Genomic DNA, 18,954 nt, shown 5'->3' on the forward strand with positions numbered 1-18,954 from the left:
CATGGACCTGGGTGTAAGTACAAGGGTGCTTGCTTCATTACTTAGCTGTCCATAATTTTTCTGGGTTTTATATTTCACAATAAAAAATCTGAACACCAATAGAATAGAAAAAGGAAATTAGTAATTTACGGAAATTTACTAGGATTCTGTATCAGTTTCCTTGAGCTGCTGTAACAAAGTACCACAAGCTAGGTGGCTTAAAACAATAGAAGTGTATTCTATCCCAGTTCTGGAGGCCAGAAGTCCAAAATCAGGGTGTGCGCAGGGCCGTGCTCCCTCTGAAGCCTCCAGAATTCAGATTCTTCCTTGCCTCTTCCAGCTCTGGCAGTGCCAGGGGTTCCTTGCTTTGTGGCAGCATCACTCTTATCTGTCTGTCTTGACATGGCCATTTCCCCTGAGGGTCCGTGTCTCCTCTTTGTGCATGTCTGTGTACTAATTTCCTTTTCTTAAAAGGACACTAGTCATATTAGAGTAGGGCCCACCCTGATACCTCATATTAGCTTGATTCCATCTGCAAAGACCAAATAAGTTCACATTCACAGGTACTGGGGGTTAGGACTTCAACCTGTCTTTGTGAAGGACACAATTCAACCCATAACAGTCTCTATATATAGGTGTAGATTCTGTAATGAGACCGAGTCCCTGCCATTTGCTAGTAAGGTGTGTCTCTGAGCAAATCACTTTCAGTGTTCATCCTCTTTAGCTATAAAATGGGGATACCAACTCAGATGCCGGTGTCAGATGGTTTTTTGGAAGATGTAATACTTATAAGGATCTAAGCTACTTAGAACAGTTCTTAGAACAAAGTAAGTGCTACATTAGTGCTTGCTGTTATTTTTATTCATACCTTTATTATTAACATCATCTTTATCTTTACGGTGCAGGCAGGCACTAGAGCAAACCCAGATGATGGTATGGGTACAGGGATATTAGGGGCAGACTCCACTTTTCACCTTATTATGTTACACAGTTTCCATTCTGGGCAGGAGTATGTGAAGATCACGCTGCATAGGGAAACGTCTTTATTCCCTAATATGGGACTAGATGTACCATCTTCAGAATTTATGTTTGTCTTTGGGATGTGTGGGAGGTCTTTGACTGAAATGTGATTCCATCTACTTGATCCAGTTCAATGTCTACAAAGAGTGCCAGTCCATGCTTGATGCTGGAGCACTTGGCCCGAGACTAGACTTGTCGTTCTGTGGTCCATTCCCTGCTGTCGCCCTTAACGTCAAGCCCATCTGTCTCCTCCCCTCAGTGTTAGCCTGACCTAGACTGAATAACCCAGATTTGGGTTATTTTAGTTTCCTGAGTCTGCCACAACAAATTACCACAAAATCGATGGCTTAAAACAACAAATTTATTCTCTTAGAGTTTTGGAGTCCAGAAGTCTGAAATCAACATGTCATCAGTACTGTGTTCCCTCTGAAGTCTCTAAGGGAAACATTCTTCCTTGCCTCTTGCAACATTTAGTGACTCTTGGCATCTCTGGCATATGGTAGCATCACTGCAATCCCTGCCTCTGTTTTAGGTCTTGGACATACATTCTGGGGAGACACAATTCAACCCACTGCATGGGAAAAGTTTCTGCCAGAGCTTTCTTTGTCCTTGGACCACCTGATGGGCAAGGTTATGTATCTCTCTGCAGGTCTGGTGGGAAATGTCCTTTCTTGGAGACAGACACAGTAGCAAAGGACAAGGGTCCCCGGGATACAATCTAACTTCTATTTTGGCTTTTTCACTGAATTAAGGGAAAACTCATTTGGAATCTATAGTTTATAAATTTTTCTCCCATGTTATAATTCCCCTTCAATAACCCTTATTCTTCATTAAAGTCAAAGGGTCTTGCATAAACTTACAGTGGTGCTATAGAGGCAAAGAGGTAAAGTCAGGTGTGGCCTCCCCAACACGTTACTTCTCTAGATTCTGTCCAGGGGTCTGTGCCAGGTGTGGTCGCCAGGTGTGAAACAGTTTTGGCCTGGAGCTGGAACCCTAGGGTAGAAGTGTGCACCCAGCGGGAATCAGCAGGCAGGTACAGCCTTGGAAACACACCCAAGCACACCCATTAGAGCAAGACAAACCTCAAAGGTAGGGGAGGGCTGGTGTTTGGGCTGATGAGCACATCTGAAAATAGATGTTTCAAGGGCAGTCTTGAACCTGATCCATCATAGGCCGCAGAGAGGGAAGGTCATGGACTTCCCAGAACACGGGAGCCATCCTAGGGACATAAAAAAACATCCTCAGGGGCATCACTGGGTCTATTTACTGATCACAATACTGAGGAAAAATCTCAGTATGAATCAGGATAGGTATAAATATGATTGTTGAGGAGGAGGCTATTTTGTACCTTAGGAGGGATTTGTTGTAATTGTCATCGACGTGCTCCCTATCGTTTGGAGCCTTTTAGTGCCTTCAAGCGTATTTTTAAAATCTGTGATTGACAACACCAGCCTATCCCAGAGTCCAAAGGTCTCCATGCACCTTTATCTTGATCTCTCGTCCACACCTCCACTTTGAGCTCCTGGTTCACTTGCACTGCTTTTCAGGCAGCCTGGCATTTCCTGAAAGCATCGGGGTCTTTTTGTCTTCTGGGAAGCTTTGCATGCTCTTCCCCTCTGCTGATGCTGTCCTTGCCTTACCTGGTCAGTGTTTTAGACCACTCAGCGTGGGGCAGGCCACAGGCCTGGGGGGGGCAACTCCTTGGCAGTTTCAGGGTGCTGGAGACCCATCTCCCCTTAACCAGGCTTGACAGTGTTAGATTCACCTCTAAACCTCCCAGCTCCACCCAGAGCCTGCATCTACGGGATGATAAATATAGAAGAGTGCCGCATGGCTTAGCTGAATTGGCCTTTTCTATAAAAGTAATGACTTTGGTCTGCTGGGAAATATTCTGAAGGTTAATATACCAGAGTGCAAGAGAGAAAATGAACAAAGAATTGTTTCCAGTCAGCTCAAATACATAATGATTTTGTGATGTTTCCTAATTATATTTTTTATTGAAAAATGTATCTAGATGTTCACAACTCCAAGAGCAGAAACACAAAGAACTACATGGTCTGGAATCTTCCAGGTTGAGAATTTTGTCATTTTTTTTCCAAATACAGTTCTCTCAAATTTAACTCTTTTTATGAAAATAATGGTATGATAAAGCAGTTTATAAGAGATGTTGATTAATCATTTGAATGAATTACTTTTTGATGAATGATTCAGAGTGAAAGTTACTCTAAATGAACAAGGATTCACATTAGTATAACTTGCACATAGACATGCTACATTAATAAAGTGACAGTATTTGAAAGCACATGAGTCAAAACAGAACAATTTACAACAGAAGGCAGTGGGGACTTCTCCCCAACCTGGATTTTGTTCCAAGAAATCAAATTCAAAATACCATGTACTTTTAAACACTGGTATTACACGACATTTTTGACAGCAGTGAAGTCACTTTGAACAGACTTCCTAGCTGAGATAAGTGGCTAAAAATGATTTTCTTTTTAACCATCTTGACCTAGTTGTGCTCAGCTGCACTTTCCAGAAAAAAAGTAGAAAAGAAGTAGAACAAAAAAGGTCGTATAAACCTTAGAAAAAAAATTTGAGCAAATAATGACCACCCAAAGCAAAATTCAGTACCCTATTTTGTTGTTTCACAACTGTCAACTCTTTTGAATTATGACCATTATTATTATATAAAATTAATGCATTATAAAATTATTCTTTTAATTCTTAAAATATTATTATTAAATTATTAGAATTATTATTTTAGTTATTAAAATTATTATTTCAAACTTTGGAAATGGAGGTGTGCAAAAGTATTTTTCCAAGGAAGCTCTATTTACTGCTCAATTATCAGAGAATTTTGTGTTCAGATTGAGGAAGTGCTGCCAACTGGACTTTTATGAGGTCCCCACTTTTTTTTTGTTGTTTTAATGTTAGCAAAGTTCTGGCACATACATAGTGGGTATTCAGCAAATGTAAGTTTTTGTGGAAGACATGGAATAAAGGGTACATAATAGACCCTTAACAAATAATGAACACATTTATAATCCATTCAACAATACGGTATCATTGGGTGGATGGTGGAAAACAGGCAAGTGCTAATTAAGGTTAGTGACATTCACAGTTCTGAGAAGTGCTTAACTGGAAACAATGGGTAAGACACTTTCTACTGGTCACCTTGTTACATGGAGTTTTCTTCCCCAAATATCATCAGGGCTGTTATTGTGGTGATTATTTTAAATGTAATGCATGCACATGGTGAGTAATTAAAGCAAAACCTATCAACATACAGTGAAACATAATAAAAAAGTTAGCCTCCCTCATTATTATAAAGTTACCTGGTATTTCATTGAATAAACATAATCTGCTGATCTAGGTAGTATTGATTCCAGGGTTTCACCACTCTGAACAATGCCCCAGTGCACACAACGCCTTGGGCATTCATCCTTCCCCATATGTGGATGTCTGAAGGAAACCTCCTGTCAGAGAATCCCCAAACCAAAGGGCACGAACTTTTTAAATTTTGGTAATACTGCGTGTTATTCTTCAAAGAAGTGATGTTAAAGAATGTTTCAACCAGCAACATAGAAGAATCAATTTCTCCACACTTTTGCAGACACTTAACAAACAAAATTTTTTTCATGATCTAATATTGAAAATGATGCCATCTAGTTTTTATTGCACTTTTTAAATAAGGAAAATAGAGTTCCTTTTTATATATTTTAAATTATTTCTTCACATTTATTGCCCACTTTTACATTGTTTTTTTCCCCTTCGGTTTTTGCTGATTTGTGAGAGTTGTGTATATTTTTAAAATATTTGTTCTTTATCTGTGATATGCGTTATAAATATTTTCCTAGTTTATTGTGTTGTTTTCACTTTATTTCTGGTATTTATTTTGCCATGCAGTAAATTTTAATTTTTTATGTAGTCAAATCTAACATTTATTTGTGTGATTTGTGTTTTGGATTGTGCTTAAAATGTCTCTCCTGTTCTGAGATAATTAGTAAAATTTCTGTATTCTCTTTCAGTATTTTACAACTTAATTTTAAAAACTTAACTCTTACTTTCACCTGGAGTTTGTTTTTTGTTTTGTTTTGTTTGTTTTTTGTCTGCACCCTGCAGCATGCAGGATCTTAATTCCCTGACCAGGGATGGAACCCGAGCCCCCTGCAGTGGAAGTGCAGAGTCTTAACCACTGGACTACCAGGGAAGTCCCTGGAGTTTATTTGATGTAAGTGTTGAAGTAGGAATCCTAGTTCATAATTTTTCTCAGATACTAATTAGACACCTCACATACATACACACATGTATATTTGTATTGGGTTGGGCAAAAAGTGCCTTCGGTTTTTAAGTAAAAATAAAAGACACATATTTCATTGTCACCAAGAATTTTGTTGAACAACATATTCACCCTTTTGTTCCACTACCTTCTACCTTCTGCCATTTTTCAGGCAACTTCATAATTCCATCTTCCCAAAACATTTTATCTGTTTGAGCAAAGAACTATTTCATGTGCCTTTTACAGTCTTCCAGGGAATTGAAATTTTTTCCATTAAAAGAATTTTGTAAAGACCTAAATAAGTGGAAATCTGAAGGTGCAATGTCTGGTGAATACAGCGGATGAATCAGAACTTCCCAGCCAAGCTGTAACAGTTTTTGCCTAAAAGAAACATGCAGTCTTGTGTTATCCTAATAGAAAATTATGCATTTTCTGTTGACTCATTCTGGACACTTTTCATTGAGTGCTGCTTTTAGTTGGTCTAATTGGGATCAGTACTTGTTGGAATTAATCGTTTGGTTTACCGGAAGAAGGTCATAATAGAGGGCTCCCTTCCAATGCCAGCATATACGCAACATCACCTTCTTTGGATGAAGACCTGCCTTTGTTGTGGTTGGTGGGGGTGGTTCATTTTGCTTGCCCCATGATCTCTTCCATTCCACATTATTGTACAGTATCCACTTTTCATCACTTGTCACAATTTGTTTTAAAAATGGAAACTTTTCATTACGTTTAAGAAGAGAATCACATGTGGAAATATGGTCAAAAGGTTTTTTTTGCTTAACTTATGTGGAACCCAAACATCAAAGCGATGAACATAACCAAGCTGGTACAAATGATTTTCAATGCTTGATTCGGATATTTTGAGTATGTTGGCTCTCTCTCGTGTGGTATAACGTTGATTGTTCTCAATTAATGTCTCAATTTGATCGCTATCAACTTCAACTGATCTACCCAACCATACAGCATTGTCCACTGAGAAATCTCCAGCACGAAACTTCGCAAACCACTTTTGACACGTTCAATCAGTCACAGCATCTTCTCCATACACTGCACAAATCTTTTTTGGCATTTCAGTTGCATTTTACCCTTCTTGAAATAATAAAGCACAATATGCCAAAAATGTTGCTTTTTTTCTTCCATCTTCAATATTAAAATGGCTACACAAAAATTCACCAATTTTGATTTTTTTTTAATGCATGCTGATATGACAGCTGTCATATACTATCTAACAAAATTGTTTTGAATGAAGTTAAGGACAACTAAGTGCTACTAGAGCCATCTTACAGAAAAAAAAACGAATGAAACTTTTGACCAACTCAATATATATGTGTATTATAGATAGTTTTGCTGCATCACATGTTTAAAAAAATGAGGAGGAACTACACAGGGCTAAGACAGAGGTATTTATGATTTCTTAAAATAATATAAAGTAAATCTTCTGAAATATTTAGAATTCCAGAATTATAAAATCCAAAGAAAGAGAAGTATGAGATAGGACATTGTTAAGGACTGAATGTCTGTGTCCTTCCAAATTCATACGTTGCAGCCCAGCCCCCAAAGTAGACATGGGGCCTCTGAGAGGTAATTAGGGTTAGATGAGGCCATGAGAACAGGCCTCTGACCTACTGGGATTAGTGCCCTTGTAAGAGGACACTATAAGAAGAGACACCAGAGAGTCTGATCTCCCTCTCTCCATCCATCCTCATGCACACAGTGAGAAGGTTGCCATCTGCAAGCCAGGAAGCGAGGTCTCACCAGAAGCTGACCATGCTGACACCCAGCCTCCAGAGCTGTGAGAAGATTAATATCTGTTATTTAAGCCCCTCGGTCCATGGCATTTGTTATGGCACCTTGAGCAGACTAAGACAGGTGTTTTATTTATTTACCAGCTAAAATAAATCCAAACAATGTTTAACTTAAAATAGAATGAGTAGGGATGAGACATAAGGAAGAACTTTCTGACGATGAGATTGACCAAGGTCTTTCCTGAAGATCATCATGTGTTGGGGCAGGGGGTGGAGGTGGAGGACAAACCAACCAAATCCCTTCACTCCTGGAAATTTAAAAAACATGCACCTGTTTGCAGGCAAAGGATGTGATTATTTGATTCCTCACGCATATTTTTTACTCACTCCTTGAATATTAGATGATGTTGAATTTGATATTTTTATTTAATGTGTCTATGTGAAGCTCTTGACCGACTGGTTTATGATTACTTTCTTCTCCAAGATTTAATTTTTAAGAAAAACTCTTATGGACATGATAATGTACTTCACCAAAGTGGACTCGCTTTCAATGTGTTCAAATCCATTAAATGAAACAAGTTAACAGTGAATTTTGGAAAAGAGATGGGCATTTTTAAAAACAGCTGATTTCTACCCATATTGCTTGAGTGTTGAGAAATCAAGTTAGACCTCATGTCAAAATCTACATACATACTTACAAACTATATAGTTCATCTTTGATTATACAACAATTCAATGGAAGTTGGTATTAAACTCATAAAATCTGTAAGGCTGGTTCACAGGCACCAAGCTTTTCTTCACGGAGGAAAATTGATATTCAAAAGGGACAATTTGGGGATGGATTGATGCATATTTGAATAGAGATATTTTTGACATAGGCTCATTGGTTTCTTTGGCAGATTTGGGGTCCAGTGAAGCTATTAAGGACTCTGTTGGCATATTACTGCTCTGCTGAGGGCTGAAAGATATCCTTCCAGCAGTAGGAAACATTTCCTCCCTCCCAAGTGCCCATACACTTTCAAGTAATGACTGGAGAGAACACTTGATTTATAGCTTGTGACCATAGAATATCATTTTGGAAGTAGCCAGAAAGGAAAGAAAAAGAAAAATATTCAAATGATCCACAGCATTAGAAGCTACAGCTGAGTAAATAAATTTTGAGTAGAAATTATTGGGAGATATTATTTCTTCAATTTCTCATCAGGAAGAGCAAAAATGCAACCAGCAGCAAGAAAGAAAAAGATGCCTGCAGTCCCAACTGGGTCTTATTTTATGATAAGATTCTGAATATATGGATTGAACTTTCAGATACCAACACACTGATGAAGATTACTTGGATTTAAAACCACTGGTGCATACCAATGAGCAGATATAATCAAAGAAGGCCAATGGCTGTCAAGGTCATAAGGATAGACAGTTGCCAAAGGAAGCCTGTCAAAACAACTCAATTCTAACCCCACAGCCAACCACCAGTGTCACCCAGGAACATCAATGCTAGTCGGCATCCCTCTTATGTCTAATCAGGTAAAATTCCATTACACAGCACTGGTGACTTGGACTCTAACGTGATTGGAAAGTCCAGGTTGGTCTGACCACCGTCAGCAGGTCAACTAAGTTAACTGTTCCTGAGAAGAAGAAACATGGGAATGGAATTTTAGCTACTTCACTGAGGGACACCATAGGGAATGCAGACCTGATTGATGGGACCAGCACATCAGTCTTTCCTTGTGACACACAAGCTCTCTCTTCTACCCCCCAGGTCTTATTGCTGCTCTCTCCACTCCACTGAGGCACCTCAGCCAGGCTGTAGAGCACTAAATTTCCAGTCCATCAATGTTTAAAAAGCATTCTGAGAGAATCAATTAGCTATATGAAGTTGACAATGAAGGGTTTTGTATATTTTATTATGATTTGTAAATATGTGCTATACAACCTTCATATCAGTAAAATGTATAATAAAAATACCACACACATACATAAAAAAAAAAAAAAAGGAAGGCATTTTTCCTCAAAGCCAATGCCAACTGGCTTCATTGGTAAAGCTTTCTTCCCTAGCTCTCTGAATTATGCACTGGTAGGTTGTGGTTGTTTATTTCAAGATAGTTGTTTATTGTGGATTTTGAATTATTCATTCACATGATGCTGCCTCTCAGCAAGGCAGATACAGCTGAACAGTCTGGTGTTCCCAACAGCTCAGGAAGCATGGACCCTAGGACACAAAGCTAGAATGCAGTTCAGAATCCAAGCAGCTCCAGTGGTCACAGAGCCGAGTCTCATCCACCTTTGTTCTAGCCCTCTGTTCTCATTCCTCTATGTCTATCTTGTAAAAGAAAAATTGCACTGGATTGCACTGGATTGCAAGGGAAGACTTTATTCAAGACTATTGCAGCAGGGGAGAGAGTCTATTGATATAGGGGAGAGAGATTGATCTTAATTCCACTGAAACAAAAGATGGGAGAGTTTTTAAGCCCTGGGTGAGCTGGTGGAAAAGTACTGCAGAACATTATGGGGAGGACAGTCAATGTGCTTAAGATCTGAGTTCACTAAGTTCTGCACATCTAAGTTAGGATTTCGTCCTCACACAGAGATTGGGAGACAGGGACAGTATCCCCGCTCCGCCATGGTCACATTTCAAAGGTGGCTCCCAGGTCCTTGAGGAAGACAGTTTCTCGGTTGTAAAACTGGCAAGAGGCTGAGAGAAGGTCTATGTGTCAAAGGGGCAGAAAAAGAATTTACAATCGTGAGTCTTCTAAAGGAAATGCTCTAAGTAAAAGGAAGCCAGGGGTCTGGAGTCAGGAAGAAACCTGTGCAGGGTCACAATTCAGTCAAGCTGAGGGAATATTTAGGCCGTTTCAGTCAGTGTACACGTGCTTTTCCACCTGGAACTAGAGCCCAACCCCAGATCTCAGATCCCCACCCTAACCCCTTGTCCTCCCCCCTCTCCCCCTTCCTAGTGTTCCCTACCACACACACACATACACTTTCCCTCTTCCGGCAAACACTGTCTTAGTTCCAGCTTCTCTTCTGCAGGAAATCTTCCTGAATCCTGCTCCCACCCCTAGGCTGCACTCTTACTGTTCAAGCCACATTATAACTGTTCCCTCTGGTCTGCCCTTTCCACCAGATGCTGAAAGTCTGCAGTTCAAGACTGTGTCTTTTGTTTCTGAATCCCTGAGACCTGGCCTGGTACTTGGACACATAGTAGGAATCCAATCGGTGTTTACTGATTGGTAAACTAGTGGTTAAATGCTAGTTTTATTCAACAGTCTCAAGAAAACTTTTTAATATGTCAAGTTTTCCAGAAACAGAAACGGATTCACATGTAAGTATCTGCAGAGAATGCCTTTTGTGAACCTTTACCTTAGGCTTACATCAAGCAGAGGGCCTTCACACCATATGGTGATCATATGGGGCTCCTCCACAGTTTAGAAACCCTTCCTAAAATAGGGTGTATTTGTCCATCACATTACAGTTTATATAACCCTTCTGCATCACTTCATTTGATTTTTACAACTCGCCTAAGTAGTAAAAGACCTTTTATCCCTGTTGAAGGACGGACTGTCAGCAAGTTACAAAGCCGGATGCAGACCCCAGGTCCAGAGTTCTTTCATCACCCCACTCCTACCCCGTTCCCCACTGCCTACCTCCAGCCCTCACTCCTGCCCCCCTCCACTTCTTCAAACAAAAGCTCCTTTCTTTCCACCTGCTGCAAACACATCAATTCTTGGAGAATCTCATGAACTCTAATTCTGAATTTCTTCTGACATAATGACATTTATTTTTTAACATTTCAAGGATTGAAGGACCTGGAAACAAATTAAAATTAACTGTTGCTGAGGGGAAAGCAAATTTTAAGTTGTTCTTCCCACTTTCCAAATTGATAAGGCCTGCGGCAGCAGTCTCTAATTCACACTTAGACCAGGTAAATTAGACTCCCCATGCACTATTTGTTACCTAAGGATAGATTCTTGAATAAATCATTTATTTCTAAAGGCACATTGGCCCTCACTCTCCTATCAATCCAATCCTCATCTGGTTACCTCTCTCTGGAGTCTTTCCATTTTTTTCCCCCATTTTACTTTATCAGGGAAATGGGGAATTTCTTTTTTTTTTTTTTTATTGGAGTATAATTGCTTTACAATGTTATGTTAGTTTCTGCTGTATAACAAAGTGAATCAGCTATATGTATATATATATCTCCATATCCCCTCCCTCTTGAGCCTCCTTCCCACCCTCCCTATCCCACCCCTCTAGGTGGACACAAAGCACCGAGCTGATCTCCCTGTGCTATGTGGCTGCTTCCCACTAGCTATTTATTTTACATTTGGTAGTGTATATATGTCAGTGCTACTCTCTCACTTCGTCCCAGCTTCCCCTTCCCCCTCCCCGTGTCCTCAGGTCCATTCTCTACATTGAAGCAGAGAATTTCTGCCAATGAGAGGAAATATGGGTAGCAGAAATATCTCCTCCTTATCTTAAAATAATAAGCATATGATAATAAAGATAATAAGATGATCATCCAAAATCATCTTTGCTGGAAAATATGAGGACGAGTAGAGTAGAAATAAAAGATCTGAACAGTAGAGAAGCATTTCTAGAAAAAATATCCCCGTTACATATTGACATTGGTAAAGCTTCAAGTAGCTTTCCTCAAAGAAATCGGTAAGATATTTAGGGTCATAGCAGTAAAGCAGTTGCTTTTTTTTCTTGGTATAAGAAGCTAGGCTGGTACTTCACATCTTAATTGTGTCACTGAGTGAATGTTTATTGATGGAAGAAAGGAAGGCAGGAATAAGTAAAAGAATGAATGAAGTGAGCTCATAGCAGGTTGGATGAGGCTCCGAGTCACTGCCAGCACCCCCTCCATGACCATCTTCCCCCTTCCATGGCCCCCCTTCCATGGTAAAAGAATGAATGAAGTGAGCTCATAGCAGGTTGGATGAGGCTCCGAGTCACCGCCAGCACCCCCTCCATGCCCATCTCCCCCCTTCCATGGCCCCGAGGCTGCTCTCTCTGACCCTTGGTCCAGAACAGCCAGCTCTGCTCCTCCAGATTGGACAAGCAAAGCAGGGTAGAGGACTCTAACGCGCGCCCCCAGCCCGTTTAGCACGGATTTAGATTCTTTCTTCAGGTCACTATTTATCACTTTGCAAAGCTGAGAGGCACTGAATTCCAAGGGCTAAGGCCCTGACCTTGGCTTATTCAATGGGAGCCCAGGATGACCTGGGCAGTGACAGAGGGTACAGAGCAGGAACAAAGCCCAAGCCCACCCTCCTGAACGACCAAGGTCTGACTGAGTGGCTGAGACAGTATGTACAGTTACAGCCAAAGCAAGAGGCTCCAGGTACGGTGCAACTGAGATTCCAGGGATGTCATCCATCAGGAGCTCGCTACGTGCCACCGCCCAGGGCAGTGATCCAATTACGGTCTCTACTGTGCGTGTGAGATTTAAGATTGATTAATAGCAGGTTCAGGCCTGTGTGGCAGATCTGAGTCTGGAACTGTGGTCTATCTGTCTCAGAGCCTGAAACACAAACCAATCAGTTCCGGCATTGACAACATTTCCCTTCCTTTAGGATAAAGTTCTGATGGTTTCTGGGGGCCACTCATTGGGGATTCCTTCCTGCCTTTCTCTCCAGTAAACAGGCTGAGATGAGATGTGACTTGAAGTTACACTGAACTACACGACGAACCTCACGGAATCAACAGAGCCGACACCACCCTCCAAGCACCAAGGACCCAAAGATTGAAGGAAGAGGAGCCAGGGGAGGGTTTATCTCACTTTCTGAGTGTTAAAGGGAAACTATATGGTTTTTAAGGGTGTGCTTGAAAGCACTTGTAGAGTGATTTTTCTAAAAGAAACCAAAATAACCTACTTTCCAAGAAGTTATTTGCTAATTGAGGAGATATGAAGCACCTGCCACACTCATTTTAATAGACCTACCATCTGCTTCCTCTCAAATAATATCAACAGGTGCAGAAGTATCACTGCATTTTAGAGCCAGAAGTGTTATTATACAAAGTTCCATAAGTACCTTAGGTTTGGGCCATGAACAGACTTCAAGGATCCATCAACATCTGGAAAATATATGTACTTTGGTGGGGTTTTTATGTGCATTTTTTTCTAGGGAGATGGACCATGGATGTCATTATTTCAGAGTCTTTGTCAAAAGTGTTTCAACCACAAGTCCAAGGTGACACAAAATAAACAGACAGTAAACAGCTAAGTGGGGCAGGATGAACCTCTACCTATAGCCAAAAGTCAACATGTAAATGTAGAAGGAGGGATAGAAAATCAGCATTTTGCAGCCATAATGGTGCTGATTGCTTCAGGCAAGAGTTTCAAAGAGAGCTGAAGTCATTGATGACAGTTTGGTGAGGAAAGAGGATGTATGCTCAGCCTTGAAGTATCTCAACAGAGATTACTTGTTACTCACACAAAAGAAAAAGTGGTCGTTGCAGTGGAGGAACCCAGGGGACACTCTTCAACCAAGTCATTGAAGTGGATGTCACCACCAACAAGACACGTTGGCCTCAGCCTCCAGAGAGAGGCACCAAGAGAGACACAACTGCACGGTCAAGGTCTCCTGGCCCAAAATGCACAACTTAGATCTGAACGTGAGGAAACATCACACTAACCCCAAACAGCGCTACGAGTCCAAAAGGTCAGGGTCACAAAAGACAAAGAAGTAGGAGAAAATGTCCCAGACCAAAGGAGACCAAGGAGGCATGATGAGTTAAACCAAAAGAAACATTGCTGCAATCTACATGGTTGGGACATTTAAATATGGATTGCGAATTATACAGCACCATGGTATCAGTGTAAATTTTCTGACTTTGATAACTACATTTTGGTTTTGGAAGAGGTTGTCAACAGAAGTATTTACTTAGGCCTAAAAGGGCTCAATGTCTCCAGCAGACTCTCAAAGGGTTTGTCAAATGTTAATAATTATGTATCATTATAATAATCATCTTCTTTGTTACTACATAAAAGAGAAACAAGCAGACACAGTCAGTGAATCTAGGTGAATGGGACTCTATAGCTCATAGTACTTACTACTGTTGCAACTTTTCTGGAATTTTTTCAAATAAAAGCATTTTAAAGAAAGTTAAGCACCTTTGACCTGCTTCTTCTCCCCCACTTTACAGATGAGAATTTCAGTCTCAAAACAATTTAGTTAAAAGTATCATCTGTTAGTGGGAGAAGCTGTATTAAAACCTGAATTTCCTGACTCCCGCAAAACTGTTCTTCTCACCTTCCCAGACAGTCTGAAAACTCATCTATATTTATTTTTTACATTTATTTTACGCAACCGAGGTCACATTGTTGATGGCTGGTGCTGATTTTTAACTCTCTCTCTTTTTTTTTTATCAAGTAGAACTTTGTTCTTTTTCAGAGAATCAGGTAAAACCTATTCTTACCTTCTTGTTGAAATAATTGGGAGATAGCAAGCACATTCTATTTTACCCCAGTTTTCAACTTCTGCCAAATATATGTAAAAGCAGGCAGGTTTTGCGTGAAGAGAATATTGCTGAAAGTTATCTCTTCGTCTCAGAGCCCGCGACAACAAAAATAACTTTGCTCACGTTTGCCTCACGGCACCCCGACAGTGTTCCCAGGAGTGAGTTCACGTGTGTTCTGAGACTCGGAGCATTTCATTTGATAAGCTCTGCCCAAAGCTCCTCTCTTCTCTTAGGAGGGACAAAAGGGGCCATGGGTTTCCAGAGAGACTGTTCATTGATTCAGGTACATCTTTGAAAGAGTTTCCAACAGGAAAGCTAAATCCATGCTTTTAAGGGTATCTAAGCTACTCAAATAAGCCTTAATGACAAATTCCACAGCAATGCCTGCCCAAGTGGAGTCAGGTACAGTATCAAGGATGTGTCACGTTTATTATTCCTTTACATTGGATTTGTAATACGGTGTTCAGGGAACATACTCTACAGCCAGAAAGTGTCTGTGTTTCAGAAGGCCAGTCACTAGCTCGGTGACCTTGAGCAGCTCACCTAAACTAATTTTATCTCTAGATCTCTACCTATGAAGTGGAGATGGTAATATCTGCATTCTTTATTTATACTTTCTAAAGTCAGCAACTGACATTTAGTGGTCTTATGTATGTATTTATTTAAATCCTACCTTGTTTCAACATAAGATCATGATACAACAGATTAGAACAATCAAATGAAGAAACTGGGTTTCATGAGAAACAAGGCAAAGAGAATAAGGTTCCACCTTCAGCAGTAGATGCCTCCAGGGCCCAACACAGAGCTGCAGAACTTCTGTGCTGTCTAGCATCCATGATGGAAAAATTGTACACTTGTAATTGAATGTAGAATGGGAGTTTTCTTGCTGTCCTGAATTGTGGTCGAAGTTTTGTAGCTGAAAATAGTGAGTGATGCTACCCCATATTCTAAAGACAGGCATGGGCACTTCCTCAAAAGAATGGTCCAGAGAGATGGCCAGCCTGTTCTCATGACCTCCATCCTCAATAGCCATCTAAGAGAAGACCAAGCCTAAGAGGACGAAATTCTTCTGAAGTTGTAGAGAAGCAGCATCCTTTTCCTCATCTGCCAATGCAGCCCCTCCAGCCAGGAGAGAAATGGGAGGGATGCTTACAAAAAGGGAGGAAGGTATCTCAAGCTGGCTGGATGCTGGTTGAGCCATGGATTCTCAGGAGCCACCCTATTCAAATGTAGAGTGAGGAAACAAGTGAAGAGCTGAACTTGTGTCCACTCCCCATGTTTGGGGGCAAAGAGCAGTGCCTGACCCTCACCTGGATGAGTCTGAAGATGGGAAGCTGGCTGGCACAGCCATGATGGAGGGACCAGGGGGGAGGGCTACAGCAGGATCCACCTTTGTCTATGCCCCGGGAAGGTAGGCAGATGGGGGACAGTAAAAGGACCCCACCCTAGGTCCTGGGTCGTGGTACCCTCAGCAGGCAGGTGCTGTGGAGGAGACATGGCCTGAGTCAGATGCCTATACAGGGCTGCGATTCCCCGGAGATGTCTCCACAGAACCACACAAGCTCCCAGAGAGAAAGAGTCCCTTTTGGAGCCAAGAGAACATTTTTTTAAAAAATAGCCCCAGCTGAATCAAAATAATTATTTTCTCCAGTCCTTTCTCCCCTTATTCCAGACCCCAAAGGTGGGAACCAGTGGGGAAGGAGATGGAGCAAGGAAAATTCTAGAAAGAATGAACACCTTCCCTTCTTCTGGTCTAGAGAATGCCCCAATTCACCCCACCCTCATGCTAAACTGGTGAATGAGAAACTCAGATTTTGCTTAGATTTTATCAATTTCGTAATGTCTAACAAGACTGCTCTAACACCTGAGGTGCATCAGAAATCTCTGGAAGGAACCCGAGTTATGTTCATGAGAGCGCAAGAGGGTTGACCCAGCCAATTTGGAGACACAGTCAGGAAAAATGTATTTCTTTCCAGGATTGCAGTCTAAGGAGTTCCATAAAGCAGTGGCTTAGATTTGTCAGGTCCACCTGGTGCTAATGACCCAGTTTCTCAGAACGGAGCTTTCCCGTCCTGACTCCAAGAGAAATGTTCCCATTTCATGCCAAGAGGAGTGGTAGCAATCCTGCTTCATAGCTTTGTGTTCCATCCAGGCCTAGGAAAGAAATTGCCAGGAAATTCCCGTGACCACACTTGCATATTTTCAGTTGATCATGTATCAAGAGCCAGTTATTATTTCATAATACACTTGGAAAACTCCAAATTTTCTTGGTTTTCTTTTCTCCCATACAAAATAAACATATAAAATTCCCATTTTTATGGAATAAAACCTTCCATCTTTTAGGAAGTCATAGTGGAGTCATTGCCTCCAGGAGATGCTTTATATTCTTTATCACTAATTATCACAACAAATCATCTAGAAAGGCTCAGAGAGGTTGTCCTAAATCACACAATGAGAAGCTGGTGGGTTGGAACCCAGATTTCCATTATTCCAAAACACAAGTTCTTTCCAGTTGTTTTACTGTCCTCTCTTATCCATTCTCTCATTCACTTATTCCTTCATCCTCATGTGCCATCATGCTCAGTGCTAGGGAAGATGGAAGGGGAAAATGAGATTAGGACACCAGCTCTAGTTCTCAGGTATTCTCACCTCCTTGGTGCAACTGTGAGGTAAGAATCTCATGGAAAGAAGCTGGGGACTGAATGCAAATGAAAGTGTACAGTCCATACTTGGTGTAACTCTTTAGGAATGAAAAACAGGGGAGCAAGAAGTTGGCAGATGAAGAGCTTGTAGACACCAGCGTTTTAACAGCCCTTGACTTTGAGACCCTGCCTTCTTCCATCCCGAGGGAAAACCCAGCACTTGTCAAGGTAGGTTCTGCAAGGATGCTGTTACCACTGGGGTCAGTTACTCTGGCACCAGTGTGGAGAGCTACTGGGCAGGTGCTCTGGGGGTTGGGTGGTGATTGCTGGGAAGAAGTCTTTAATTTGGAATTTTAGAAAGGCAGTGACAAATCTGTTGAGTGGTTTTAATCCAGTGCTGAATGTATCAAACCAAACCCTTGAATGATAACTGTGGTATGAAGAATTATCACCTCCACTGAAGACAGCTGCATGCCAGTACTGTCAGCTCAAAAAGGTTAAAACAAAAGCAAGAAACAAAACCCAACTCAAGTTCCAGATTGCAGAGTGCAGTCCTCTCCTGTAACACATACTTTCTCTCTGGCTCTATTTTATGGTGTAATTTATGTTCTCTTTGCCTATGTTCCTTCCCAAATAAAACATAAGCTCTATAAGGAAGAAACTATCTTCTTATTTGTACATCACACAAAGCTAAAGACAGTAAATACTGAATTGATAAAGGCATGGTTAGCTGCAAAGGGACAATGGATTACAAGAATTTACAAGCCAGAGGGGAATGAGCTTTTGGAAAGTGTTGACTTTGCACAAATCTAGACTTACCTATGCTTTTTATGGAATAACTGAAACTACTGGAAACTACTGGAGAAACACATAAACCACTAGAACTCATTTTTATATACTTTTCTCTTCAAGCTAACTGCCCTTATGAAATAAAGACTGTTTTGTTGATGCTATTTTAGGAGTCAGAAAAGAATGTTTTTGTAGTTCTTTAAAATTACTCTTAATGTACAAGTTTGGGAAAATACACATTTGAGCTGAGAGACCAGAAACAAAATCCCAATATTCTTTTGCTGCCATATGTAATAACATTATTTTACCCAACATTAAATCTATCCTGTGCAACTCTGTCTGCTGAATTTTTTGTTTCCAGTTGTGGCTTTTGTGATGGACAACAGTGTGAACTGGATTTGAATGCTGTAAGCAGGCAATCCTCCCTCCCCTGCACCATTTTTCCCTCAGCAGCTCCATTCATGCTCTTCCCTGCTCTCTCTGTATTCCAGGTTTCCACCCCTGGGCTGCCTGTCCTAGCTCAGCTGGTTCCTGACCTCGTTCAGTCAATGGCAGGAGACGAGAAGGTGGGAAGAAAACAGCTGGGGTATTTTTCCCTCACTGTCTCAGCCAGCTCCCACCAGACGTCCCTGTCCTCATATCAGGTCACCTCTGCCTCTGGTCTGCCCGCTACCTGCTGTTGCCAAGTTTCCCCACAGTCTCCTGCTGGTTTCTCAATTTCTAGTTACCAAATTACCAATCCCCTGAATAAATTCCTTCTGTTGTACATATTTAGAGCGGTTCCCCTTTTCCTGGTTGGATCCTGACAAATGCAGCAACCATAATTCTCAAAGGGAAATAAAAAAGAAAGAGGTTGGCAACAGGTCCTAATAAATGTGCTTTTAAGTGAGGGGCTCCTATGACACCTCACTATCTCACTAATGTGGTGGGACAGTTTTACAATTGACTTCTCAAAACTGAGAGTCCATATCAGGATGGCACAGTAAGGAAGTCAACATTCATGCCACCAGAAGTTGATTTCAACTTCTAGGTG

The sequence above is a fragment of the Eubalaena glacialis genome, chromosome 4, assembly GCF_028564815.1.
Source record: "Eubalaena glacialis isolate mEubGla1 chromosome 4, mEubGla1.1.hap2.+ XY, whole genome shotgun sequence".
In the NCBI taxonomy this organism is placed as follows: Eukaryota; Metazoa; Chordata; class Mammalia; order Artiodactyla; family Balaenidae; genus Eubalaena; species Eubalaena glacialis.